Raw genomic sequence first — 24,899 nt, 5'->3', positions numbered from 1 at the left:
GCAGAATAAGAACGCTTCCCTACTCTTAACTACTGGTGATAAGTTGAGTATCACTTCCTCGACGGAGAAGGAGCAGGAGCCAGCACTAAAAAATTCGGGGTGGAGAGCACAGATAATAAGTGAAGGAGAAATTTCAAATATACCCTCTAGCACGGTACCACAAATGGAGTCAAATGAAGAGTCCTCAACGCAACCCATAGCAGTTCTCCCTAAACTTACGGAACAGTCTTTAGATCAAGCAGGAAGTGATCCTCTGGTATATAACCAAACTGGAAAACTAATGGAGATGTTGATGGATAAAATTATGGGAGAGATGAGGGAAAAATTTGCAGTGTCTGAAGCAAATCAGAACAAAATACACGAAGTATGTGAGAGCCTAGACCAAAAATTAAACGATCTGGGAGAGAGAGTCACGGCAGTAGAAACAACAGCAAAAAAGTGGCCACGAATCAAAAAAGCATCAGCACACTAAAAGACAGTGAACGTGCTATCAAGGAGAAGCTGGAATCACTGGAGAACCAAGGAATGAAAAACAACTTAAGAGTGCAAAATGTACCCGAGAACATGGAAGGAGCAGACATCAAGGCGTTTATCGTTTCTTTATTTGAAGAGTTTTTCCCTAGACCAAAGATAGCAATCTGATGGAGGACATCCAAAGGGTTCACAGGGGCCCGTTCAGGAAAAACAAAGAAAGAAAATCCACAAGGAAAATTTTAATTAATTTCAAGACATACACATTGAAGGAAAAAATCTTAAGCGAAGGCTTAAAAAACGGAACACAAAATAAAGACAACTGGTCCTTCAAGATCCGTTCTGACATATGCAAAGCCACACAAGACAGACAGTGGGAACTGGGGCAGCATATGCAAGAGCTGAAATCCCTTGGGGCAAATGTCCAGATGAAGTTCCCCGCGGCCCTTAGAATAATGTGGTGTAATAAAATGCACAATATAAGGGAGCCCCAAGAGGTAGAAAACTTCATACAACAGATAAAGAACCAGATTCAAATTGAGAAATCTAATTAAGGAAAGGAAAGTGATCTTAAAAAAAAAATTAAAAAAAATAAATAAAAACAAACTGGTGAAAACGGAGCTCGAATCGGGTGGAAAATACCGCCCAAAAGAAGAAGGGAGGCTTCCTCAGGGTGGGAAATTCAAACCTCACAAATATTTAATAATGTAAGTTTTGTTAAAACACGGGTGGGGAGCAAACTAGGGAAAAAAATCAGAAAAAATATCCTCATAAATCAAAAAATAGGAGTCAAATTGGAGCCAAATAGAAATTATAAAACACCTCTTAGCCTAGACTACGATCCAACAAAATCCAATGCAAAATGACTAAAGAAAGAATAGTTAATGTTCTTTCATAGAACGTTAACGGTCTCAGAACCCCTAATAGAAGAAGAAGAATTTTGAAATATTTAAAGGAAGCTGATAGTGAAATTATTATCCTTCAAGAGACTCATCTTGTAAGCACTGAGTGGGACCAAACACTAAAAAAACTAAACTGGGTGGTTGCTTGTGTACATACTACGCAAGACTGTAACATAAAAGGGTTAGCAATTATTCTAAAAAAGTCTTTAAAAGCCAAGATCGAAAGTAAAGTGGTAGATAGTAAGGGAAGATGGGTAGTGATTAAAGTTAGGATAGACGATAATATCCTTACTATAGCCGGCTACTATGGCCCAAACTTGGATGATCCGTCTCCCCTTCAGAAACTTTATATGGAACTCATATCAACCTCTGCCCCCATAATAATAGGAGGCGACTATAACATATACTCGACCCCAAACTGGATAGATCGCCTCCTAGTAAACAGACGAATTTACCTAAAATGCGGGAGTGGTTAGGGAATTATAAACAAGACCTGGATTTGGTAGATATGTGGAAACAAAGAGGAGATAAAACGCACCTTTTTACATTTCATAATAAAAAATTAGGCCATAGGTCAAGAATTGACTTCTTTCTATTAAATAGGAGTCTCCAAGGTAGCGTCAAAGGCATTGAACACCTTCCAGCGCACCTATCTGACCACTCCGCAGTTCAATTATCACTCTCAATACCAAAAAACAGAACTCCGCCCAGATGGACAGTTGAGCGGACTATATTTAATGATCCACAAAGTGTGAACCAGCTAGAAATTGTCTCCACACACTACTTTGAAGATATCTTAGTCGGCACGCCGAAACGAATCACTTGGGACGCTTATAAAGCGGTGGCCAGGGGGAAATTACTTAACTTAGGAGCCCATAAAACTAAGACCAAGAAACTGGAGATCAAAAAAATGGAAACGGATATCAAACTAGTGGAGACACAATTAGAGAGCGGAACCCACTTAGAATCGAAGGAAGCTTTAGAAGAAAAAAGTCAAAAGCTCAAAGAGACTCTAGCCAACTATCTGGAGAACATAGTGAGAGAAAAATGGGAAATCAGTAAATTGTCAAACCATGAATATGGGGAAGGATGCGGGAAAATGTTGGCATGGAGAATTAAAACAGACCAGTCAAGGAATAATATACCATGCATCCAGATCCAAGATCAAACGTCACAAAGCTCTGACCATGCTGTAATAAGACAGGAGTGCTCAAAGTTCTTCTCCAGTCTATACAAAGAAGATATAAATCCATCCGAAGTTCAGATTATGAATTATCTGGACACTGCACCACTTCCAACATTAACAGAAGAGGAAATGATAGAGCTAAATAGCGAAATCAAATCTGAAGAAGTCAGAGCGGTCATAAATGGCCTAAAAAGAGGAAAGGCTGCCGGCCCGACGCGCTTCCAAACGAGTTTTATATGGCGCTAAAGGAAACTTTAGTTGACCATTTAACAGAATTAATGAACCTCATATATCTGGACTACGAAAAAATTCCTGATTCTTGGAATGATGCGACGATCAGCATCATCTTAAAACCTGGGAAAAATCCTAAGCTATGTGAGTCATATAGACCCATATCGTTACTCAACTGTGACTACAAAATATTTATGCAAGTCATAGCAAAAAGATTAGCTAAGGTAATGCCAAGATTGATCAACTCAGACCAGAAGGGCTTTATAAAAGGATGGCAAATTCATGAGATCACTCACGAGTTATTCGCAGCAATAGATGTAGCCACATGTGAAAAATTACCCTTAACTATATCCACCTACGATGCAGCCAAAGCTTTCGACAGAGTTAAATGGGCCTTTTTAAATGAAACCGTCAAGAAAAACAAATTAGGGGAAAGCTTTGGCCACATGGTAAGGGAAGTATATAACAATCCGAGAGCAAGAATAATAGTTAACGGGAGCCTGACCAGTAACATCGAAATACAAAGAGGAACAAGGCAAGGCTGTCCGCTGTCGCCGCTACTTTTCAATCTTTACATTGAACCACTGGCCTGCTCGATTAGAAACCACCCCTTAATAACACCCTTCAAACATCAAAACTGGTAAAAAAAAGTGCCACTATACGCGGATGACTTGATGGTATTCACAGACAACTTTGAAGACGCCAATCAAGTAATAGAAGACACGATAAACAACTTTGGCAGAGTTTCAGGCTACTTAACAAACCAAGAGAAAACAGAGGCGATGAGCTGGAATACGAGTCCTAATACTCCATACAACAGAGATAAAATAAAATATCTAGGAATTATGTTGGTTAAAGAAATCGAAAAAATCCCACAATTAAATCTGATCAGAGTTGCCAAAGAAATGAGAAGACTTCTTAGAGTCTGGGCGGGATTACCACTAAGTTTTTTGGGAAGATCCAATGCAATAAAAATGACCATCATCCCTAAATTCACTTACCTTTTTAACACAATCCCATTGGAATTCAAAAAAGATGATCTGAAGAAAATCCAGGGAGAAATAGCTAGTTTCATCTGAGCTTCTAAAAGCACGAGAATTGCCTGGAATAAACTAAGAAGGAGGAAAGAGCAAGGCGGAATAGCTAGTCCTGATTTATTTGAATATTACAGGTCATTTCAATTTAAGAATTTTAGACCCCTATTAAGGAAATAGCTATTCTACCCAAACTTCCTTCAGAATATGACTGACAGAACAGACCACTTCCTATTTAAGGTTGGCCACCCAAAATTAAAAAATAAAAATAAAACTAAAGATCTTATACAATGCGGTAAAGCTTTGGAACCAGATTAGAAACACAGTAAATATATCGTATTACAGCACTATGGCCCCGATATGGGATTCCCCAGGGACACCAGAGTGTCTGAAAGACTCCCTAACAATACCACTTAAGACAGCAGGAATTGAAAGATGGGGACAATTGATGGTAGAAAATTCTATAATCACGTGAGACCAACTATACGTAATCACCGAAGCCAAGCTATCAAAATTTAAATATTATCAATTGACTAGTTGGGCTAAATCTCTACCAGAGGGAAAAAGGAACAACGAGAACCTTGAAAACGAAATGATAAAATTAACGCCAGTAAAGAAAGAAATATCAAAATGGTATTGGGCCCTCATCGGGGCCGGAGAAGAAGATTTTTTACTCCCGGAAGCAACATGGAGGAAAGATATGCCTGACCAAGATCTAGATTTACAGACTATTTGGCAAAAATCTATGGAAAAATGTTGGTCCTATATAAAACCAGCCTCATTGAAAAGGAACCATCTGTTCACAACACACAGGGCATACTGGACCCCAAAAAGACTATCAAAATTTAAAGGAACAAACATAAAGGCCTGCCCCAAGTGTGGAGAAGAGAAGGCGAATGATACCCACATGTTCCAAAATTGCCCGCACTCTGTCCCTACTGGCTTGAGATTGGTAAGACGTTAACCACGGTATTGGGAATCCATATAACTGTAAGTACCCCTCTTATTATCTTTGGGATATATAACACCAATGAGGCGGGTACGGGTAAGCTAAACAAAAGGCAAGAAAACCTCCTGTTCGTATTGATATTGCTAGCGAGGAGAGAGATCTGCATAAATTGGGTTAAACTAGCTCCACCTACACACGCAAACTGGTTAAATTCTATAATAGGGGGGCGCTAGAGGGCGCACGAGCGAATGGCCGCACTTTAGTGAGGCTCTGGCTGCCTGGTCAGAACTATCCTGAATTTCTCCTTCTGTCCTGCAGATGCCCGCCTGTAAATCTCAGCGAGTGTGAGTTGCTGTGCCCGCCAGATCCTGTCCAAGTTTGGAGGCGATCCGACGTCGGACGCCGGACTTTGTCGTGTGGGAAGGCTGACTGGGGCGCGCTGCTGCGGAAAGGCGGCGCAATAGCCTGGAGGCGCGACTACGAGAGGCCGGCGCTCGCCACGAGGTAGACAGGCCCTGGACGTGGGGCGGCCCGTCTGGAGAGTGCGGAACCTGCTGATGTTCGGCGGACCTGCTGTGGCGGTGAGTCTTCCCCTTCCACTGGCCACTGTAAACAGCAGAGACACTGAGCGGTGACGCGAAGATTCGCCGGGACTGCGCGAGGAGCGGAGGCCTGCCACCTGCAACGGGAGGTGATTGAGCGGGGCCCCGGGCTTGTTGTGCAGCTTCCCGTTAGCGCCAACCCTCCATCCGAGGGCTCGCCGCTGCTGCTGGCGGTGGATTGAGAGGCGTCAGGAGTCTTCTGGGGGGCACTGTCCTGGGCCGGTCCCTTCACTGGATGGCGCCCGCCGGCAGCACGGTTAAACTTCTCCCCTGAGCCTCTCCAGCACGGTTCTGAGAGCATACCTATGAGGCGGGGGGACTGCTCGGGCGCACTTGGAGCATACTACGGTCCACATCACTGGCAGGCGATATACGACACCCACGGGCGTGTGGGTACTACGCGGTTGTGGAGGTGCCGAGTGTCTGGGGCCCACGGGAGTGCGCACTTATCATTCGCACTGCGGCGAGGCCACGGGCTGAGTGGGACCTCTGACCCCCTCATGAGTGAATGCAGGTAACCTCAATTGCTGGAGCGGAAGTCACTTTATATTGTGGTGCACTCTTGCGTGTTGCTGGACCGCTCCTCGCACAGAAGGGGCCGCCATTGGCGCAACCACTGTTCTGATAATACGGATGCAAAACAGATCATCGGCGGGCAGTGAGGACCGCGGTAACCGTACCTTTCCGAGCGCTTCTAGCCCCTACAAGAGACGTACAATGGGGAAGAATGACAATAAACAGCCTAAACTCTCTTTTGAGCCCGCGGCCACTAGAAAACAGCTGCGAGACACGGCGGGCTCTGGTAGTGCCCGTGGACCGGCGGGCACTGAACCCCCCTCCACGTCCATGACCCCTGAGATGCGCATGATGATGGAGGAGATGAGACAGGGCTTCGCCACAATAGTGGACAAAGTGGATCGGCTGTCCTCGAGGATGGACGGGGTCGCACAGAAACTGGAGGTCCATGAGGAACGCCTGACGGAAGCAGAGCGACGCATATCGGCCGCGGAGGATACGTCGACGTCCCACGATACCCGACTATCCAGAATGGACAACATACTGCGTGTGATAGCGGCGAAGAATGAGGAGTTAGAGGCGAGGAGTAGACGCAATAACATCCGCGTCATAGGAGTGCCGGAATCCACCAACACAGGACGTCTGGAAGAATATGTTGAACGCATCCTCACGACTGCAGTGGGCAGGGAAGCCTTCTCCAGTCAATTTATTGTCGAAAGAGCACACCGTTCTCTAGGTCCACGGCCCGAACCGGGGAGACCGCCGCGGCCTATTATCGCTCGGTTACTCAACTACCGCGACCGCGACGCGGCACTACGGGCGGCACGGACGAACCAAAACCTGTCATGCGATGGTGTGAACTTCTCAGTATACCCGGACTTCACCCCTATGGTACAGGAACAGCGGAAGAAGTTCTTAGATGTGAAGAAAAAGCTTAGAGAAATGCAAGTGGACTATGCACTCCTGTACCCTGCGCGACTCAGAGTGACCCATCAGGCCAAACAATATTTTTTCACTAATCCGCAGCAGGTGGAGGACTTTATTAAAAAACTCCGTGCTGCTAGAGGAGGCAGGCGAAACGAAGAGGATGATGGTGTAGACGGAGAACCTTTGGAGAATGCCGGCGACTGACGGTGCCTCTCTGCTATACACTGATTGACCTCATATCATCGATCTGATACTTGATTTGTCCCCTTGAACTTGACCAAGCCCCTGATGGGCTACCTTGATATGGGATTGAGTTGTAGATCCAGTGCCACGCAAACGGGATGTGACTGAGTTGGTGAATTTCGTACTGTGGTCCGATAGTTGGGATATCGTTGAAGCGCACAGACTGATGGCACGACTGGTGGAGATGTGCGTTGCAGCTGATAAGGGGACACTCTCACTCGAATGCCCTGGAGTCTCCCCCACCTGGGGTGGACGCCATGGAAGATGCTGGCATGTTGGACAGGTTCTAATCTGCAGGGGTAATGTATACCAGGCACCACCCCCCTATCTCTGACTGTTCTCGCATGGCACGAGCGGGGCGGGAGGAGATTATCGGGGTGGATTGTTGCGTTCCTCTGATGCCCCCAGAAGGGGATTCCCGACACAGTTTTTTGATGGTTGTTGAACATGGGTTTCGGGGTGGGGGTGGGGATGTGGTACTGGCAAGATTGGGTTGCTTCAGTGGGAGGGGGGGACTGGGAGCGAGTGCGTTGGCTTGCTGCATACGGGGGGAGGGGGGAAGTATGATTGTTGGGGATTGGGATGTTGTAACTATAGGCACTGTTTTGGGAGATATCACTGACGTGCATACAGACGTTGAAGCTAGTGTGATTGACAGCGTTACGGAATGGGAGATGCGAATGTTTCATACGAAGAGAAGATCTGCACTTGGTACAGTATGACTGAGGGCTGCTAATTTGGACGTGATTCTTTATCATGAGCACGGTGGCTGCAATGGGTGTTGATGCATTGGATAACATCTCAATTTTGTCCAGGAATGTGCGAGGCCTTAATGATCCCAGGAAATGTAGAAATGTACTTACATACTTAGATAGACATCATGTGCAGATAGCGCTGCTTCAGGAAACTCACTTGGACCCGCGAAGGGACCCTAAATTTGCGTGTAGGTGGGCGCATGTGAGAGAATTCTCTTCATATTCCACGTATTCCAGAGGTACGACCATCTTGATTAATAAAGCACTGCCATTCCAAAAGTTGGGAGCGAGGGTGGACAAGGAGGGGAGGTATGTGCTTTTATGGGGCAGATTGGGCACGGATGTGGTCATGATTGTGAATTGTTATGCGCCCAATGTTGACACACCTGATTTCTTCCTGACATTGTGGGGTCATGTACTGGAGGTTGAAGCCGCACACGTTGTCTGGGGGGGGAGACTTCAACCTATCGCTGATGCCTGTGGCGGATAGGTCGGATGGGAGTGGCCAATACAACATCAAAGCTCGAGACACACTGCAAGGTATACTATCTGAGGCACGGCTCATAGATAGCTGGAGGTTCACGCACCCAGTGGCTAGAGAGGGCACGCACTTCACGGCATACACACGTGCATGGGCGAGACTTGATTACTGCTTCATATCACGGGGTCTAGCCAATGGTGTCATTAAAGTTAAACATTTGCCTCGGACCTACTCCGACCACTGCCCAGTCTTGGCTATAATTGTGATGCCTGGACTGCACAAATTGCGACCGCCGTGGCGGCTATTCCCCTCTTCTCTTCTTGACCCTGTCTTTAAACATGAACTTGGTGAAGAGATAGAGGCTTTCTTCCCTAGAAATAAGGGGACAGTCGACAGTGTAGAGACGATTTGGGAAGCCTTCAAGGTGACTATCAGAGGTATCACGATTGCTAAGAGCTGCGGGATACTACGGGACTTAGTGCGCACGCTGACTAAACTTGAATCAGAACTTAAAGCCCTTGAGGCGGAGATGGTCCACAACCCTAGCCCTGAACTAGCGCAGGAATTCAGGTCTAAGCTTTCATCCTTTGAGGAAGAGGCTGCCAGGGAGGGGAAGTTCCGGGGCAAGTACTGGACGGCTAGGAGATTCTGCGAGGGGGACCGACCGGGGAAGGTACTCGCTGCGCTCACGCGACACCAGCGCTATGCTACCCATATATTGGAAATCGCTGATGGCAAGGGTGGGACCTATCAGGACACGAAACGGATACAAGACACCTTCCTACAGCACTACAAACAATTGTATTCCACGCAGCAGGAAGGCGACGTGGAGTTCGGAGGCTTCCTTGATGACATAGCGCTGTGTTGGCTTGGCGACAGACACAGGGCCTTTCTTGGGTCTCCTTTTGAACTAGACGAGATTAGAGATGCTATCATGTCCCTTAGTAACGGCAAAGCTGCAGGGCTGGACGGCCTTCCAGCTGAATTTTACAAGTACTACATTGACATCATGGCACCGGTACTGAGGGAAGTCTTTACAGAGTCGCTTGAGGTGGGGATACTGCCGGGCTCAATGAGAGAGGTGGCGATTACCTCACTCCTGAAGCCAGGGAAAAATCCATTAGACACCGACTCTTATAGACCCCTTTCGCTTCTGAACTGTGACGCAAAAATTCTTGCCAAAGTGTTGGCGACTAGGCTGTCCCTCCTCATGACTACCCTGGTGCTACCGGATCAGTCTGGTTTTGTGCCAGGTCGAGCGACGTCGCATAACCTCCGCACGCTATTCTCCCTTATCCCCACCATCGCGCCCGAGCTGCCTGTTGCCGTTGTGTTTCTGGACGCCACTAAAGCGTTTGATTCTGTGGAATGGGGCTACCTCATGGCTATTTTCGATAGAATGGGTTTTCCTCAGATTTTCATCTCCTGGGTGAAGCTTCTTTACACTGCCCCGGTTGCCAGGGTCGTCATTAATGGTGTGCTTTCTGAACAAATGCCGATCACAAGAGGGACCAGGCAGGGCTGCCCCCTATCGCCCCTGCTTTTCGCCTTAGCAATCGAGCCACTGGCTTGCAGGGTCCGGCAACTACATAAGGCCAGTGCCTTTAACTGCCACCAACGGCAGATAGGGATTTCTCTATACGCGGACGACGTTACCCTGTACGTGCGGCACCCACAGCAGAACCTTAACCCAATCCTGAGGGAATTTATTGTTTTTGGCGGCATGTCCGGAGTGCACATTAACTGGAAGAAATCTCAATTCTTCCCCCTCGCGGCCTCGGTTGACCATTTCCAATTGGACTACCCCATGGAATGGTGCGGCTCGGAACTCAAGTACCTGGGCATTGAGATATCGCTCAATAAAGAGGATACTATTCGGCTGAACTATGGCGCGGCAATCTCGCAATTGACAGACAATATTACTCGCTGGTTGGCCCTGCCGCTTTCGATGGCAGGCAGAGCCTCACTGATCAAGATGATAATCCTCCCAAGGTTCCTGTATCTTTTTCAGAATATCCCCTACTACCCGGGCCCCTATTTCTTTAAGAGACTGCGGACTGAACTTCTTCGCCTATTTTGGGGAGGTAAACAACCACGGCTTAGCTGGGCGGTCTTGACACAACCGTACGAAAAGGGTGGGTTTGATGTGCCGGATTTTGCAGCGTACTATCTTAGTGCTCAGGCGCAATACGCCTACCACTGGGTCAGTCCCACTCCCTTTATGCCACAGACTGCGGTTGAAGAATGGATTGCGCATCCGCTCCCGCTTAACGGTATGCTGATGGGAGTGATTGGAGATATTGAGACGCCTGCCACCACAGTCACGTGTACTATCGATGCCTGGAGGAGAGTGACTACTATGCTCGACGCGCCCATGCTCTACTCACCTGCACTCCCCCTAACGTACCACCCGAGACTGTCATTGTTACTAGAAAATGGATTTCGATCTATGTGCAAGCGCATTCACATAAATACATGGGGTGATTTGTTCAAGGACGGGCTATTTCGTACCAAAGATCAGATGTTTCAGGCGGGCCCCCCGACCCCGATGGAGGTGTTTTACTATATTAGGCTTCGTCAGGGTATGCGTGACATACTCCCCAACTTTCCGGATGTACCAGGGGTGGTACTGCCCTTGCACGTACTACTGGTGTCAGATGGGAGGCACATGATTTCTAAGTTGTATAATAACATCCGAGCGCAGCGTCCGCCTGTACGGTCCAAAGCGAGAGACGATTGGAATTCCGAACTGGACGCTGAACTCACTGAAGAGCAATGGTACTATTGCTGCTCGGCCACGGCAAATGTCTCGTCCAGCTGTCGTCTGAAAATCATCCACTACAAATTTATTCAGAGATTCTATTACACGCCAGTCAGGAAATTGCGATTTCATCTCTCTGATGACGACAGGTGCGCGAGATGCCGCTCGGAGGGCGCGGGCTTCCTTCATCTGGCCTGGGAGTGTGGCGCGATACAGGAGTATTGGACGCAGGTGCATGCGGCGCTCCAGGTCATGATTGCAGGCCCTCTTCCACTAGACCCGGTGCTAATGTTGTTGGGGTATACCAAAGACATACCCAAAACGCACCGACGATTCGTAGATATTGCACTGCTCCTCGCTAAAAGGAGAGTAGCCTGCAGGTGGGGGAGGGGCAGGGCACCAAAATTCAAAGAATGGCTGGATGATCTTACATACTGCCAAGACCAACATGGCATCTATGCAGACTTAATGCCTGCACGTTGCAGGCCCAAAGATATTTGGTCCCCGCTGCAGCTCTACTGGCTGTCCCAGTGTGGTTCTGAAAAATATGGATCCGTAATAGTACCGGACTCGAGAATAAAAACTTCGTCGAAATAGGACGAATTTGGTATCAAAAGACCGGAAATGACGAGTACATCAAGCACATGTATTTTCAGTATATTCGAGTGACAATTTCACCTCGAAATCGTCATTTACCTTCTGAACCCTTAGTTGCATGTTGCCCTCTACATAGGCCTTAATCCAGTCGAATTTGATTCCACAAGGACACGTACTCCTTAATCGACTTCTTCCTGACCCCAGTACAAGTTAGAACCATTGCCCCAGGCCGAACTCGTTAGGTCAGTTCCCTCCCAGTGGCCAAGCAAGATAGTATCTAGGCCCAACCGGCCATAAAGCCATTTCAGCACGCACACCTGCCATATCTCGCTCACATCTTTCTTCACTCCTTTTCCTCACTTATTTTATGGTGGGGAGGTGACCATCTTTATTAGGGGTCCAGCGATATCTGATGAAATGTTGGGCCTTGCCGGATGATTTGTTATGGGTATCACGACGTGAAATATGTACATGTCATCATGACTCTGCTTTCTTTTTGTAATCAGTAACCATAAATGAAATACCGCGCACCCAAGGAATGTTTCGCCAAAGGGCAAATGTTATGTATAAGAAGAGAAGCCTAACTTTGTGAAAGTGTGCAGTCTCCTGAATATACTGGCATTGTACTTCTAGGACCCTGTCACCTTGGTTGCAGCCAATAAACTAATCTTTGACTTCACCTAGAAGACTCTGAAGTTTCTGTGGGTCTGACTCAGGAGAACCCGAGGTCTTTGGTGTGTTGATCCCCTGGCACCGCTGGGTTACCGGTTCAGTACCGGTTCCTAAAAACCCAGTACCTCATTTGGCGCCCAACGTGGGGCGATTCCAGTGGTACCAATCAGCCTGAAGATCGTGAGGAGCTTCGTGTGAAAATTCCGGAGGAGGGCCCACCACCTCATCGACCCCTGCATGTCGACGTGGTCCGAAGGTCTTTACTACGAGGTTCCCCGCTTCCCGACGGCTACAAGGACTGCTGCCCTGGCTATCGCCCTGATGTTGGACCCTTGACATTTTCGGTAGAGCGAAACGCTGAGACGAGTCTTCTGGTGAAACCATCGATAATTTTCAGTTAAGTATAAGTGGAGCGTCTCCTAGTCCTTAGTTGGACTTACTTTGTGATATCTTAGAGATACATAAAGGTTTTTATTGGTTCTTGCAAGTACCATAACCGAAGGACTCGTGTTTTCACGAGCAATATCGTAATCGATAACTCCTTTGAAGTTTTGGAACTAGACTAGAGAAGAAGGATGCCTAGTCTTAGACTCGGGAATTTGTTTTGTCTTGGTAATAATAATAGGGACTCCCGATTGGAGGACTCATGTCCGGTTCCTCCAGTTGGAACTCCGACTTACGAGCTATACGTTAAACATGGGGTAGGCCCCATCGTTTACAACGAGGTATGGATTAAATACACTAGGAAAGACGGTGTTTTAAAATGGCCCCAATATGGTAGCTTTGATTCTGAAATCTTAGACAACCTTGAAGTTAAACTCTTCAAAAAGAAAGCCCGGCCGGCGATGTTTGACTCTTTCCGCATATGGCGCAAAGAAGCCAAACAAAAAGAAATTAAATTAGCTAAAAAAATAAGAGAGAAGAAGGACTTTCAGTAATGCAAGCTGCCGTGCAGTTTAAAGATAATGAGGAAGAGCAGATAAATGAACAACTGCACAGGCAACGTAAAATGGCAATAGATAAGTGCTATCCAGTCTTGCCGTCTCTTCAGCAAGGGAAAGCAAAAGAGCGTGAAAAAGACCAATTAATGTCGCAATTGTTAACTTCGCCACCGCCCTATGCGCAGAATGCTACCGCACCCCCGCAACCTTTAGTTGCACAAGCTGCGCCTCTGGCTTTTCCACAGCACCCACCAGCTGTTCTTCAGCTGGCTCCTACTTCTTCGGTGCAGCCTCCTCTAGGCCCACCGACCACTTCTGTTGCTCCTGTGTTTTCTACGATCTTGCCTACTGTACTTTCTACAAATGCCCCTTCTGTGATTTTGCCTAGTACCACATCTATTATTCCTCATACCTCTTCTGCCATCTCTGCATCCGCTTTACCTCACCCCGTTCTTTCATCTGTTTGTTCTTCCGTTTCACCTTCCCTTCGGCAAAAAATGGCCAGTACTGTTACTAATCTTCTTTTACCACTTTTCGGGTCGCCTGCTACGACCCCTAACATAGGAAAAAGACAGTTGCGAAGTCAACTGCCCGATTATCAAGAGAGAGATTCCCTGAATGATTTAGCTCGGAAATGGGTCATGGACACTGCGAAATATGATTTACAGTCTGTCATGGAAGTTTTCCATCAATGGGAAACAGCGACACAGAGATATGTGTTCGAACAGATGTGTGTTTTTCTTTGCGAGGATTTAGAAGACAATGATCAGGATTGCCTCCCACAAGAGATGTGTCGTATAAGGTTTAAGTTTAGTCTGGGTATGATTGTAGGTCCCGATGTAGAAGAAGCAGTTGAAATGCTATTATCACATCGAAGTAAGGGAAGTAGTTCTGGGTCACCATCAGAATCTAGTGCATCTAGTAAGAAAAAGGCACGACAATACCCTATGAGAGAAGTTCCCCCACAGTGGAGAGAGGGTGACGCGACAGCTGTCCCACCTGTCCTGCCCCACTTTCACCGAGTATGGGTACATGTTCCATGGAAGCGAGCAGAAGTTTTAGCACTCAAACAAACACTACCAGATCCGCGTAAAAATCCTGCAGGGTACTATAAAGAATTGTCGCAAACTGCTGGGTCATGTATTATGAATTTAGCCGATATCGATATGTTATTCGGGAACGTTGTTCCACAGCCTTTATGGGGAAAAATTCGTCATGAAGATCATGACCAGGAATTAGGTGACACGTGGGCTAATATTACTGTTGCAGATGCACGACAAGTTGGTGGTGCAAAACCTGAGCCCCTGATAGCGGAACTACCTGGTAGAATAGTAGATTACATGAAGACGATAATGCCTGCGATACGTGTAAATTGGGATAAGTTATCTGCATGCAAGCAAAAGAAAGAAGAAACTGTGTCAGATTTCTTCACCAGATTTGAAGAAACATTCATTGATCACAGCGGTCAAGATATGACCACAGAAGGTGGTCAGAGATTGTTCGTCGATAAATTTGTGCACAATCTGTTTCCAGACTTGTGTAGAAAATTGAAAGATTCAGAAAGTTCTTGGGCAGTCTCATCTTCAGCCCAGATATTAGCTACCGCACAGTACTACGAGAATAGAGACAAGGATGAGAAAGATAAAGTAGAGAAGAAAACTAGAGAACTCAAAACGAAGGTTTTGCTACAGCAAGCATATCCTCCACGTGGTGGTGGTAATAGAAATAATAATGGTCCGAATCACTACCGGAACACTTTTCAGCAGCCGCAGAGAAACTTGCAGAGATTCGATTACAATCAAAACCGCGTAGGTCCCAATCAGTGTTTATACTGCAAACAAGAAGGCCATTACAAATATGACTGTCCTGCCCTGCCGCAACGTACAAGCGAGTTTTCTGGTGTACGAGGTCGTGGTAGTCAGCAAGCGCCCAGAGGTAGAGGGCGTGGAAACACCCCTCAGGACACACGTCCCCTTCCACCACAAAACTCTATGAACAGGTTTGACCAGCAAAATAACGTATCTGATAGGACAGCTCAATACTACGTCGATGAGTATTACACAGAAAATGAGCAGTGGGAGAATAACGATTGCTAGGACAGCCTTAGACGAAGAGAGGGAGTTGTTTCAGTTCCAGTAGATCAGAGTGGACCTTACGTTGAGGTGATTACATCGGGTGTGTCAGAACCTTTTCTGTTGGATACTGGTGCTACAAAGAGTTCTATTATGCACTCCAAACTCCCTGGCGCACCTTTGTCTGGCGAAATGAACGTTTCCGTAGGTTTTTCTGGCGCCCCGGTTAGAAATCCGATTTCTGACCCTTTATCTCTTTCTGTTGGTCCTTGTGAATTCGAAGCACCCCTTATTTTGACAACAGGTTGTGGTGAAAATTTGCTAGGATTAGATTTGCTAAAAAGATTGTATGCGACTTTGTACTGTTCTCCCTCAGGAGTACAACTGACTTTAGGTAAGAAAGTGGTCTCTCCCATGTATTTGTCGAGAAATACGCTTCCAACAGAATTGACACTTCTTCCGGATATTCTTTGGGCTACTGGTCCGAATGATGTAGGTCTTTTAGAAATTCCACCGTATGTTGTAACATTTAAGTCGAATGTCAAAATGCCACGAATTCCCCAATACAGAATATCCAATGAGGGCGAAAAAGCTTTGCTAGCGATTGTTTACGAGTTGATTGAGAAAGACGTAATTGAGGAAACACGAGGCAATGTTTGCAATAGTCCTGTTCTGCCTGTTTTAAAACGAACTGACCCTTCTCAGCCACCTGTGTATAGATTTGTGATTGATCTTAGGGAAGTAAATAAGATAGTGGTGCCACAATTCCCAGTTGTCCCCGACATTACAACATTATTGACTATGATTCCAGCATCCGCATCATGGTTTTCGGTGATTGACCTGAAGAATGCTTTCTTCAGTATCCCGATTGCGGAGGAGAGCAGGGATATTTTTTCCTTTAGTTTAGGTGGTCGCAGTTTCCGCTTTAAACGCGCTCCTCAAGGCTACTGTGAGAGCCCCTCAATATACAGTCAAGCTCTGAAAAGTCAGCTTGACGCAATGGTTTTGCCCAAAGGTTCCACTCTAGTACAGTACGTGGACGATTTGCTCATAGCTGCGGATACTGAGAAAATATGTAAAATGGCCACGTTGGCACTACTGCGTCATCTATGTGATCTACATCACAAGGTGTCACTTTCCAAGCTCCAATATTGCCGACAAGAAGTGACCTACTTAGGTCATCTCTTATCGAAGGAGGGAAGGAAACTGACCCCAGAAAGAATTCAGGCAATAGCGAAATTAAATGTGCCAAGAACGCAGAGAGAAGTACGCGCTTTCTTGGGCATTACATCGTACTGTAGACAGTGGATTCCAAATTTTTCGTTATTAGCCAAACCCTTATTGGCACTAACGTGTACAAATACACCCAATCCCATTCCTTGGTCCGATGAGTGCCAGAAAAGTTTTCTCGAATTACGCACAGCATTATGTTCGGCCCCTGTGTTAGGTAACCCCAACTACAGTAAGCCTTTCACATTATATGTCCACGAGAAGGAGGGCTGTGCATTGTCTGTGCTGACTCAGTTATACGGAGATAGACAACGGCCATGCGCCTATTTTTCGTCAACTTTGGATCCAGTAGCACGAGCATTGCCAAGTTGTCTAAGGGCCACAGCAGCAGCAGCTGTTTCTATTCGACAGTCTGCAGGCCTAGTAATGAATAATACACTAATTGTGATGGTTCCGCATGCAGTAGATACATTGTTGAATAGGACCAAGACACAGCACTTAACTAGTGCTCGACTGTCCAGTTATGAATTGACGCTACTAGTGAGCCATGTGCACATCAAAAGATGCAGTACTCTGAACATAGCCACATTGTTACCAATTGCTGAGGAATCGGATGCTTCAGAAAAGCACGATTGTTTCCTCAGGACGGAGGAGGAGACCAAAGGGAGAGTTGATCTATCCGATACTCCTCTCGCCGAAAGTGATGGTACATTATGGGTGGATGGTTCATGCTTTAAACTCCCAAATGGTAACGTGACTACAGCGTATGCTGTCACAACTCTGCACACAATCGTTGAAACTGCGCGAATACCACATGGTTCGGCTCAAGCCGCCGAACTCGTGGCACTGACGAGAGCATGTGTGTTATCAAAAGGAATGAAAGTGACTGTCTATACCGACAGTCAGTATGCTTTTGGAGTGGCTCACAGTTTTGGTCGATTGTGGAGAGAACGTGGGTTCCTGACTTCGCATGGAGCTAAGATTCAGCATGGTCAGTTGGTGAATGAGCTTCTTGAATCGCTGACGTTGCCCCTGAAAGTAGCAGTTGTAAAATGTAGTGCACACAAGAAAGTGATCGATGATGTTGGTCGTGGAAATGCATTTGCTGACGAAACTGCTAAAGAAACGGCAAAGAATGTGATGAGCCGAATGTATGTTGCGAGCCCAGAAAGATGGACTGGTGATGTTGGAATGTGTGAAGACACGATAGAAAGTGTGAAGTCCATCCAAGCTGAGGCCACGGAGAAAGAGTTAAGCATGTGGAAAGAAAGTACAGGGAGAATGGATGTAAATGGTTGTTGGATTGAATCGACAGAGCAACAAAGATGGATGTTACCCGATGCGTATGTGCCTGCAGTGGTTACAATGGCTCATGGGATGGCCCATATCAGCGCGAAAGGGATTTGCGAGTTGTTGGCCCCAGTGTGGAAGAATTCAGGGATTCCCAAGTGTGCAGAAAATGTTGTCAAGAATTGCATGGTATGTCTGAAGCACAATCCTGGTAGGGGAACTCCAACTCCAGCTGGTCATTTCGCACCTCCTACGTATCCGTTCGAGGTTTTGCAGCTAGATTTCATACACATGGAGAGGTGCAACAACTTAAAATATGTGCTCGTGGTTGTTTGCGCCTTCTCAAGGTGGGTAGAAGCCTATCCCCTAAGGGACAATACTGCCTTGTCCACAGCGAAAGCCCTTGTGAAAGAGTTCTTCCCCAAGTTCGGAATGCCTAGAATGGTCTGGTCGGACAACGGAAGTGAATTTGTGGGTAGTGTGATGAAACGAGTGTGTGAAGGGCTAGGCATTAGTCAGAAGTTCCACGCTGCAAATCACCCCCAATCAGCTGGATTAGTGGAATGTTACAATGGCACGCTTAAACTTAAATTGGCCAAAATCCAAGCGAGCACGGGTCTTAAATGGCCCAACGCTCTACCCTTAGCACTCCTATCCACCAGAATGACTGTGCATTCGCGAATGAAACTCAGCCCCTATGAAATAGTCTTTGGTCGGCCAGCCAACATATGGGGAGTGCCTAGGCCCACGAAGTTTAGCGAGCTGCAACACCCCATTTTGCTCGACTATCTGTATGAATTGACGGCTAAATTGCGTGTTTTATATCAACAGGTCCACAACACCTTGCCTCCGGTTTCCGAGACACCGGGTCACTCCATTGACCCTGGCTCCTGGGTTCTGGTCAAGAATTTCCAGAGAACAAGAAACGACCAGCCCAGATGGACCGGACCGCACCTCGTCCTCCTGTCTACAAGGTCAACTGTTAAAGTGGAGGGGAAGGCCAATTGGGTCCACGGGATCCATTGTAAGAAAATACCCTTCCCTCTGCCACATGACCAATGGGTCTGGACAGGAGGCACTGACTCAAAGCGCACAACTGATGAACGCGTAGAAGAAGCTAAACGCGATTGTGACAGTAAGAACATTTTTCAAGAAACTACGCCGCCATCAGAACAATTGAACTCTGTGGAACCTGAGCTACTATTTCCGGACCAGACAGCACCCGAGAAAAGACGCTATAATTTCCGACCGAGAAAAACAGACTAAAGTAAAAGTGATTCATTTTTTGATCCGAGAGAAAAACCTGTGGACTAATAAAATCATGAGTTTTTTCCTTCCAAAATGCTATTTTGAAAATGCAGATTCTCCCATCTAGGTAACTTGCTTATTTTTGTTTTTTCGAACCGCCATCCAGGTTCCGCTGCTAGGGTCGCGGTTGACTAAAGACTTTTGGGTGCAGCTGACAACAATAGGTTGCCGGTTCCAGTTGGTCGAAGGGAGCCACCCTAGACTGACGGAAGCATCCTTTAGCAGAAACAACCTACCGCCGCGGGCAGCACCTTAGAGAGGATGGAGTTTCCTGATGTGGAGAGAACTGCCAGACAAATGAACTTTAAGCAGAGACTTTTGAAAACAATGAGAAAGAAAATTTTTATAATGATGTGTATTTTTATGATATTTAGCGTAATGGTGTTTTTGATAAGCTATGCTTTATTCTCGTTTCATGTGACATTCACGCCTACTACATCGCCCATACCTCCCCCTACTGTTTCCTCTCATTCTTTCCACTCTTTGCCTGACCACGAATCAAATAGGAGATTAGAGTTCATTAATAACTCCTTCATTCAGCTATTACACCAACACCAACTTGTGATGAACACAACCAACTGTTGGGTGTGTGGTCTCATGCCCCACACCACGGATAGAGGTATCCCCTATTTGGTCCTGCCATTTAGTCACAATGGGTCAGTATGGGCATATAGGACAATGTTCATATATGCACGAGAAATCCAACCCCTACGTTCTGTAAAAGACAACCTCAAGACTAGCGCTCTAGTGAAGGGTATAGTTGACATGATCAAGGAAGTGACTTCTTACGAAGATACCCCAGACGATGAGATACTTGCATATGTAGGTTGGAATGTGACCGGATATGGCACTACACTAAGTGAGAAACAGCAAGCCAAGAGATCGTCCCCTATCTGGATCGTACCCCATCAAGGTCACCTGTGTCTGCAAGGTATTGGTAGGAATCCCAGAGCTCAGCTAGGGAAGAGTGTCTGCACAGAAACGTATGTTTTTGGATCTCAGACTTCCCCTGCCTTTTTAGCCGCAAAGGGTACTTATTTCATCTGCCACGATAGAGCCTATACATGGTTGCCCCCTGACTTCTCAGGCTCATGTTTTGTTTCATTCCTGTTACCTCCCACCTACACAGCAGCGGCGGATTACCATCGGACAAGGGTAGTTAGAGGTGTTTTGAGTAAAGAAGACACTGCGGGTCAAGAATTTGGTGACTTTGCAATGGGTATTCTGCCGTTCTGGGGAGCCTTGGTTAACAGCAGAAACATAAGGCAATTGACAAGGGTAGTTGAATCCACCGTGATTGAAACTGCCGGTGCCCTTAGTAACCTGACTGCTGAGCTCCAGTCGGATCGACTGATGACCCTTCAGAACCGGGTCGCTTTGGATGTAATACTTGCGGACCGGGGTGGGGTATGCAAATTGATCCAGTCCAGTTGTTGCATTTTTATTCCGGATAATGCTCCAACAGTGTACAGGGCCATCTCCAAACTACATAAGATTTCCGAATCTATCCATGTGGACAAAGGAGATTGGTCATTTATGGGATGGTTCTGGGGGCTGATATCTGCCTGGGGATGGAAAATTCTGATGGTCATTGGGATGGTCTTAGCCATTCTTTTCCTGTTCTGTCTATGCATACAGTGTGCTCCTGCAATATGTGGCCTCTGTGCTACATCATGTGTAAGGAAGCCTGTGTCAAGACACGAACTCAGCACTAGAATGATGTTACAGCAACACCTCAATGACTTTATGAATATAGATCCGGACTCAGATTAACATAAGGATAGATTAATTGCCTATGTAAGGGCAAAAGGAGGGTCTGTGGTTCTGAAAAATATGGATCCGTAATAGTACCGGACTCGAGAATAAAAACTTCGTCGAAATAGGACGAATTTGGTATCAAAAGACCGGAAATGACGAGTACATCAAGCACATGTATTTTCAGTATATTCGAGTGACAATTTCACCTCGAAATCGTCATTTACCTTCTGAACCCTTAGTTGCATGTTGCCCTCTACATAGGCCTTAATCCAGTCGAATTTGATTCCACAAGGACACGTACTCCTTAATCGACTTCTTCCTGACCCCAGTACAAGTTAGAACCATTGCCCCAGGCCGAACTCGTTAGGTCAGTTCCCTCCCAGTGGCCAAGCAAGATAGTATCTAGGCCCAACCGGCCATAAAGCCATTTCAGCACGCACACCTGCCATATCTCGCTCACATCTTTCTTCACTCCTTTTCCTCACTTATTTTATGGTGGGGAGGTGACCATCTTTATTAGGGGTCCAGCGATATCTGATGAAATGTTGGGCCTTGCCGGATGATTTGTTATGGGTATCACGACGTGAAATATGTACATGTCATCATGACTCTGCTTTCTTTTTGTAATCAGTAACCATAAATGAAATACCACGCACCCAAGGAATGTTTCGCCAAAGGGCAAATGTTATGTATAAGAAGAGAAGCCTAACTTTGTGAAAGTGTGCAGTCTCCTGAATATACTGGCATTGTACTTCTAGGACCCTGTCACCTTGGTTGCAGCCAATAAACTAATCTTTGACTTCACCTAGAAGACTCTGAAGTTTCTGTGGGTCTGACTCAGGAGAACCCGAGGTCTTTGGTGTGTTGATCCCCTGGCACCGCTGGGTTACCGGTTCGGTACCGGTTCCTAAAAACCCAGTACCTCACCAGGTGGCTCACAGTGACACCTGTGCGGATGAGGGTCTGACGGCTGAGCAATGAGCAACTTCCTGTCGTACGGCGCCCTGATACAACTACAATAGCCCTGGCTGGTGGGGACATCCTCTCTCTGCTAGTGGAGTGGCGGGCTGCTCAACATTGAGACGAGTTAGAAGGCTGTGGGACACCTGCAGTTTGGATACTGCTATCTGCGAGGCACGCGACACAGGCCCCCCTGGTACACTTATGCGGTGGTCACGTTGGGACTTCCCATGCACGCAGGGTTTAGGGACTAGGCACATGTAAGGGTACCCACTAAGGGGTTGGGAACCATGCATCACCTCACGTCACACACCAATCAGTGCACCCAGACTCCTTACGCTCATTGGGAAGAGGGGGGGGGACACCCTGGGTGCTGCGCGCAGGGTACACTGATACCAATAGGGCCACTGACTGACACCTGGTAGGGATTGTATCAGCAGCTTTCCACGTATAGTCTGATACTCGTCCTCCCTAAGGCATTGCTTGTACCTGGCTAGTTTGTTGCTGGATCGGCCTGCAAGAGTAGTGGATCTTTCCCGATACTTGCAATCCTCACTGGGATGTGCGTAATGTTCTGCTAACGATGTATCCACCCTACTGACTGCCGTTCATTAATGTACTGCTCAGATGTGATGAGGTGTTCTAGCCCATGTGACTGTACAATGCTCTATTGATGTACCGTACGTGTAATGCTCTGTTTGGTTGGAAATGGTGCGACTGTCTTGTATCTCTGTTAACTGCAATAAATAAAGGTTTAATAAAAAAATAAAAAATAAAAATGTTGTGCTCACCACAAAAAAAAAATAATAAAAAAAAAAATTCTATAATAAAAACTAACAAACTTGATAGCAAAGGGAAAAGTTCCAAAGGAGTGAACTTTTGGGAAATTTGGGAACAGCACTTTCAAACAAGCCGTTAAATTCCTTTGGGTCATCGAAAAATAAAATCCAATGATTAAAGCGATGGCAATAATTCCAGGCAGAAATCATCTCTGCTGAGTAACCAGAAAGGCTAGCTCCCCCTCATACACCGGAATTATTGATTACGATAAAGGGCTATGAGAAAGCTGATTGGTCACAACCTCTAAAGGGATACTCCCCATAACTAGCCGATAACAACGGGTCAGTGAAGGCATAGAACGTTGGACCATCAGACTCCCAAAGTCTCCTTATTTACACTATCGCAAAATGAGGATTAAAAAAAAAAAAAAAGATAGGGTGTCAATCGGCTAGCTGGTGTTTTAGCTAGTATTTTGGCCTCTGCATTAGGCAGAGATATGGGCCGGTAAGATGTACAGTCTTGGGTGGGCTTCCTGGGTTTGTGAATGGCTACTATTGTCGCCATGCGTTGGTCTCTAGGGAGTTCTCCTGCTTGCAGGCTGGTTACGTACATGCTTAATAGATGTGGCGTAATAGTATTTGCTTTTTTTGTAGAGTTCTATGGGGATGCCATTAGGACCCAATGCCTTCCCTGATTGTATCGCATTTATGGCTAACAGTAGTTCGTCTGCTGTGAGGTCTGCCTCTAGCGTAAGCCTGTCTTCTGGCGATAGTGTGGGCATTTTAATGTCTTTAAGAAAGGCTTGTGCCTCTTCGATCGTTGTGGAAGAAGTCCGTTTTTAAACAGTTGTGTAGAGTTTTGCTAGTGCATTCACTATTTCCTGTGGGTCGGTTATGGTTGCCCCATCTTCTCTATGTAGTTGTGCCACCCACCGGCTAGCCCAATCTCGCTTATGCAGCCAGGCCAGAAGTTTTCCCTCTTTATCCCCTACTTCATATATTTTGTGATGTGTGGCTATGATCCTGGCCTTGCATCCTCCCACATGTATTCTCTATATCCCTGCCTGCTTTTTCAAGTTGAGATCGTGGGCAGTAGTTGCTGTAGGATATAGGGTGTGGAACCTTTCGGCATGGGTTATCGGGGAGGCGAACGAGTGCTCGTTTTCTTTGAAATATATATTTTTTTTTAACTTTATTTTTGATATTTCAAGTGACAGTACATCAAACAAGAGATGCCTTTCCAAGTACACAGTGCAGTCCGTACACAAAAATAATCAGTGCATTTACAGTGGCAGGGTACGTGAGTCAAAAGAGTCATGATACTAGTGCAGTGTTATCATAGCTAGCCGCTTCCCGCCCCCCCTAGAGCTACATTGCATTAACATCTGCCCATATTGCCTGATCACAATTAACAGGATCAATCGTTTCAGCAACTATTAATTACAGAGATGCACAAATACTTCAGTTTAGTCTCACAGCACCGGATATGCGATCCGGGAGGTACAGGAGCACCCACTACCACAACCGCTCCCTGTAAGTTCACATAACCCATCCCATTCTTTCTGATACCCCAATTGTCTCTTTCACACTGGAGTGTTCTCAGACTTAAACAGAAGTGTATCTTAGGTGGATGGCTAGTTGTGCATCTAAGTAGGCCTCTCATCCCCCGCATCTTCACCCTCTCTGAGCAGGTAACATTTCAACGGAGCCCAAATATCCTTGGGACGTGAGGTTATCGGCAGTAGATCCGAATACGTGTTAATCTGTTCCTGGCAATAGGTGAGGTCATGCAACCAATCCTTAAACTTCGGGGCCCTGCCCCTGCCCCATCTGCATGCCACCCGTCTCTTGGCAACTAGAAAAGCAAGCGCGGCAAATTTGCGGTGTATTTCTGGTATAGGTTCTACGTACCCCAAGAGCGCCAGTATAGGGGACGGGTCAATCTCGGAGTTAATCATCTGGGACAGTTCTGCAAACACCTGAACCCAATACCTCTGCACTACATCACACTCCCATGCCAGGTGTAGAAAATCCACCCCCGGGGCATGGCATCTATCACAATTGTTCGTGGAGCGAAGTTGGAATCGATACATTCGGGCTGGAGTGCAATACAGTCTATGTAAAAATTTATAATGAATAATTCTGAATCTGCTACTAGAGGATATGCGCTCTGTTTGCTGTAGGCAGAACTCCCATTGTTTGTCCGTTAGGGGCATCCCCAGTTCTTGATCCCA

Source organism: Lissotriton helveticus, chromosome 4_1 (assembly GCF_964261635.1).
Source record: "Lissotriton helveticus chromosome 4_1, aLisHel1.1, whole genome shotgun sequence".
NCBI classification, from domain to species: Eukaryota; Metazoa; Chordata; class Amphibia; order Caudata; family Salamandridae; genus Lissotriton; species Lissotriton helveticus.
Note: the sequence above shows the minus strand (reverse complement) of the source record.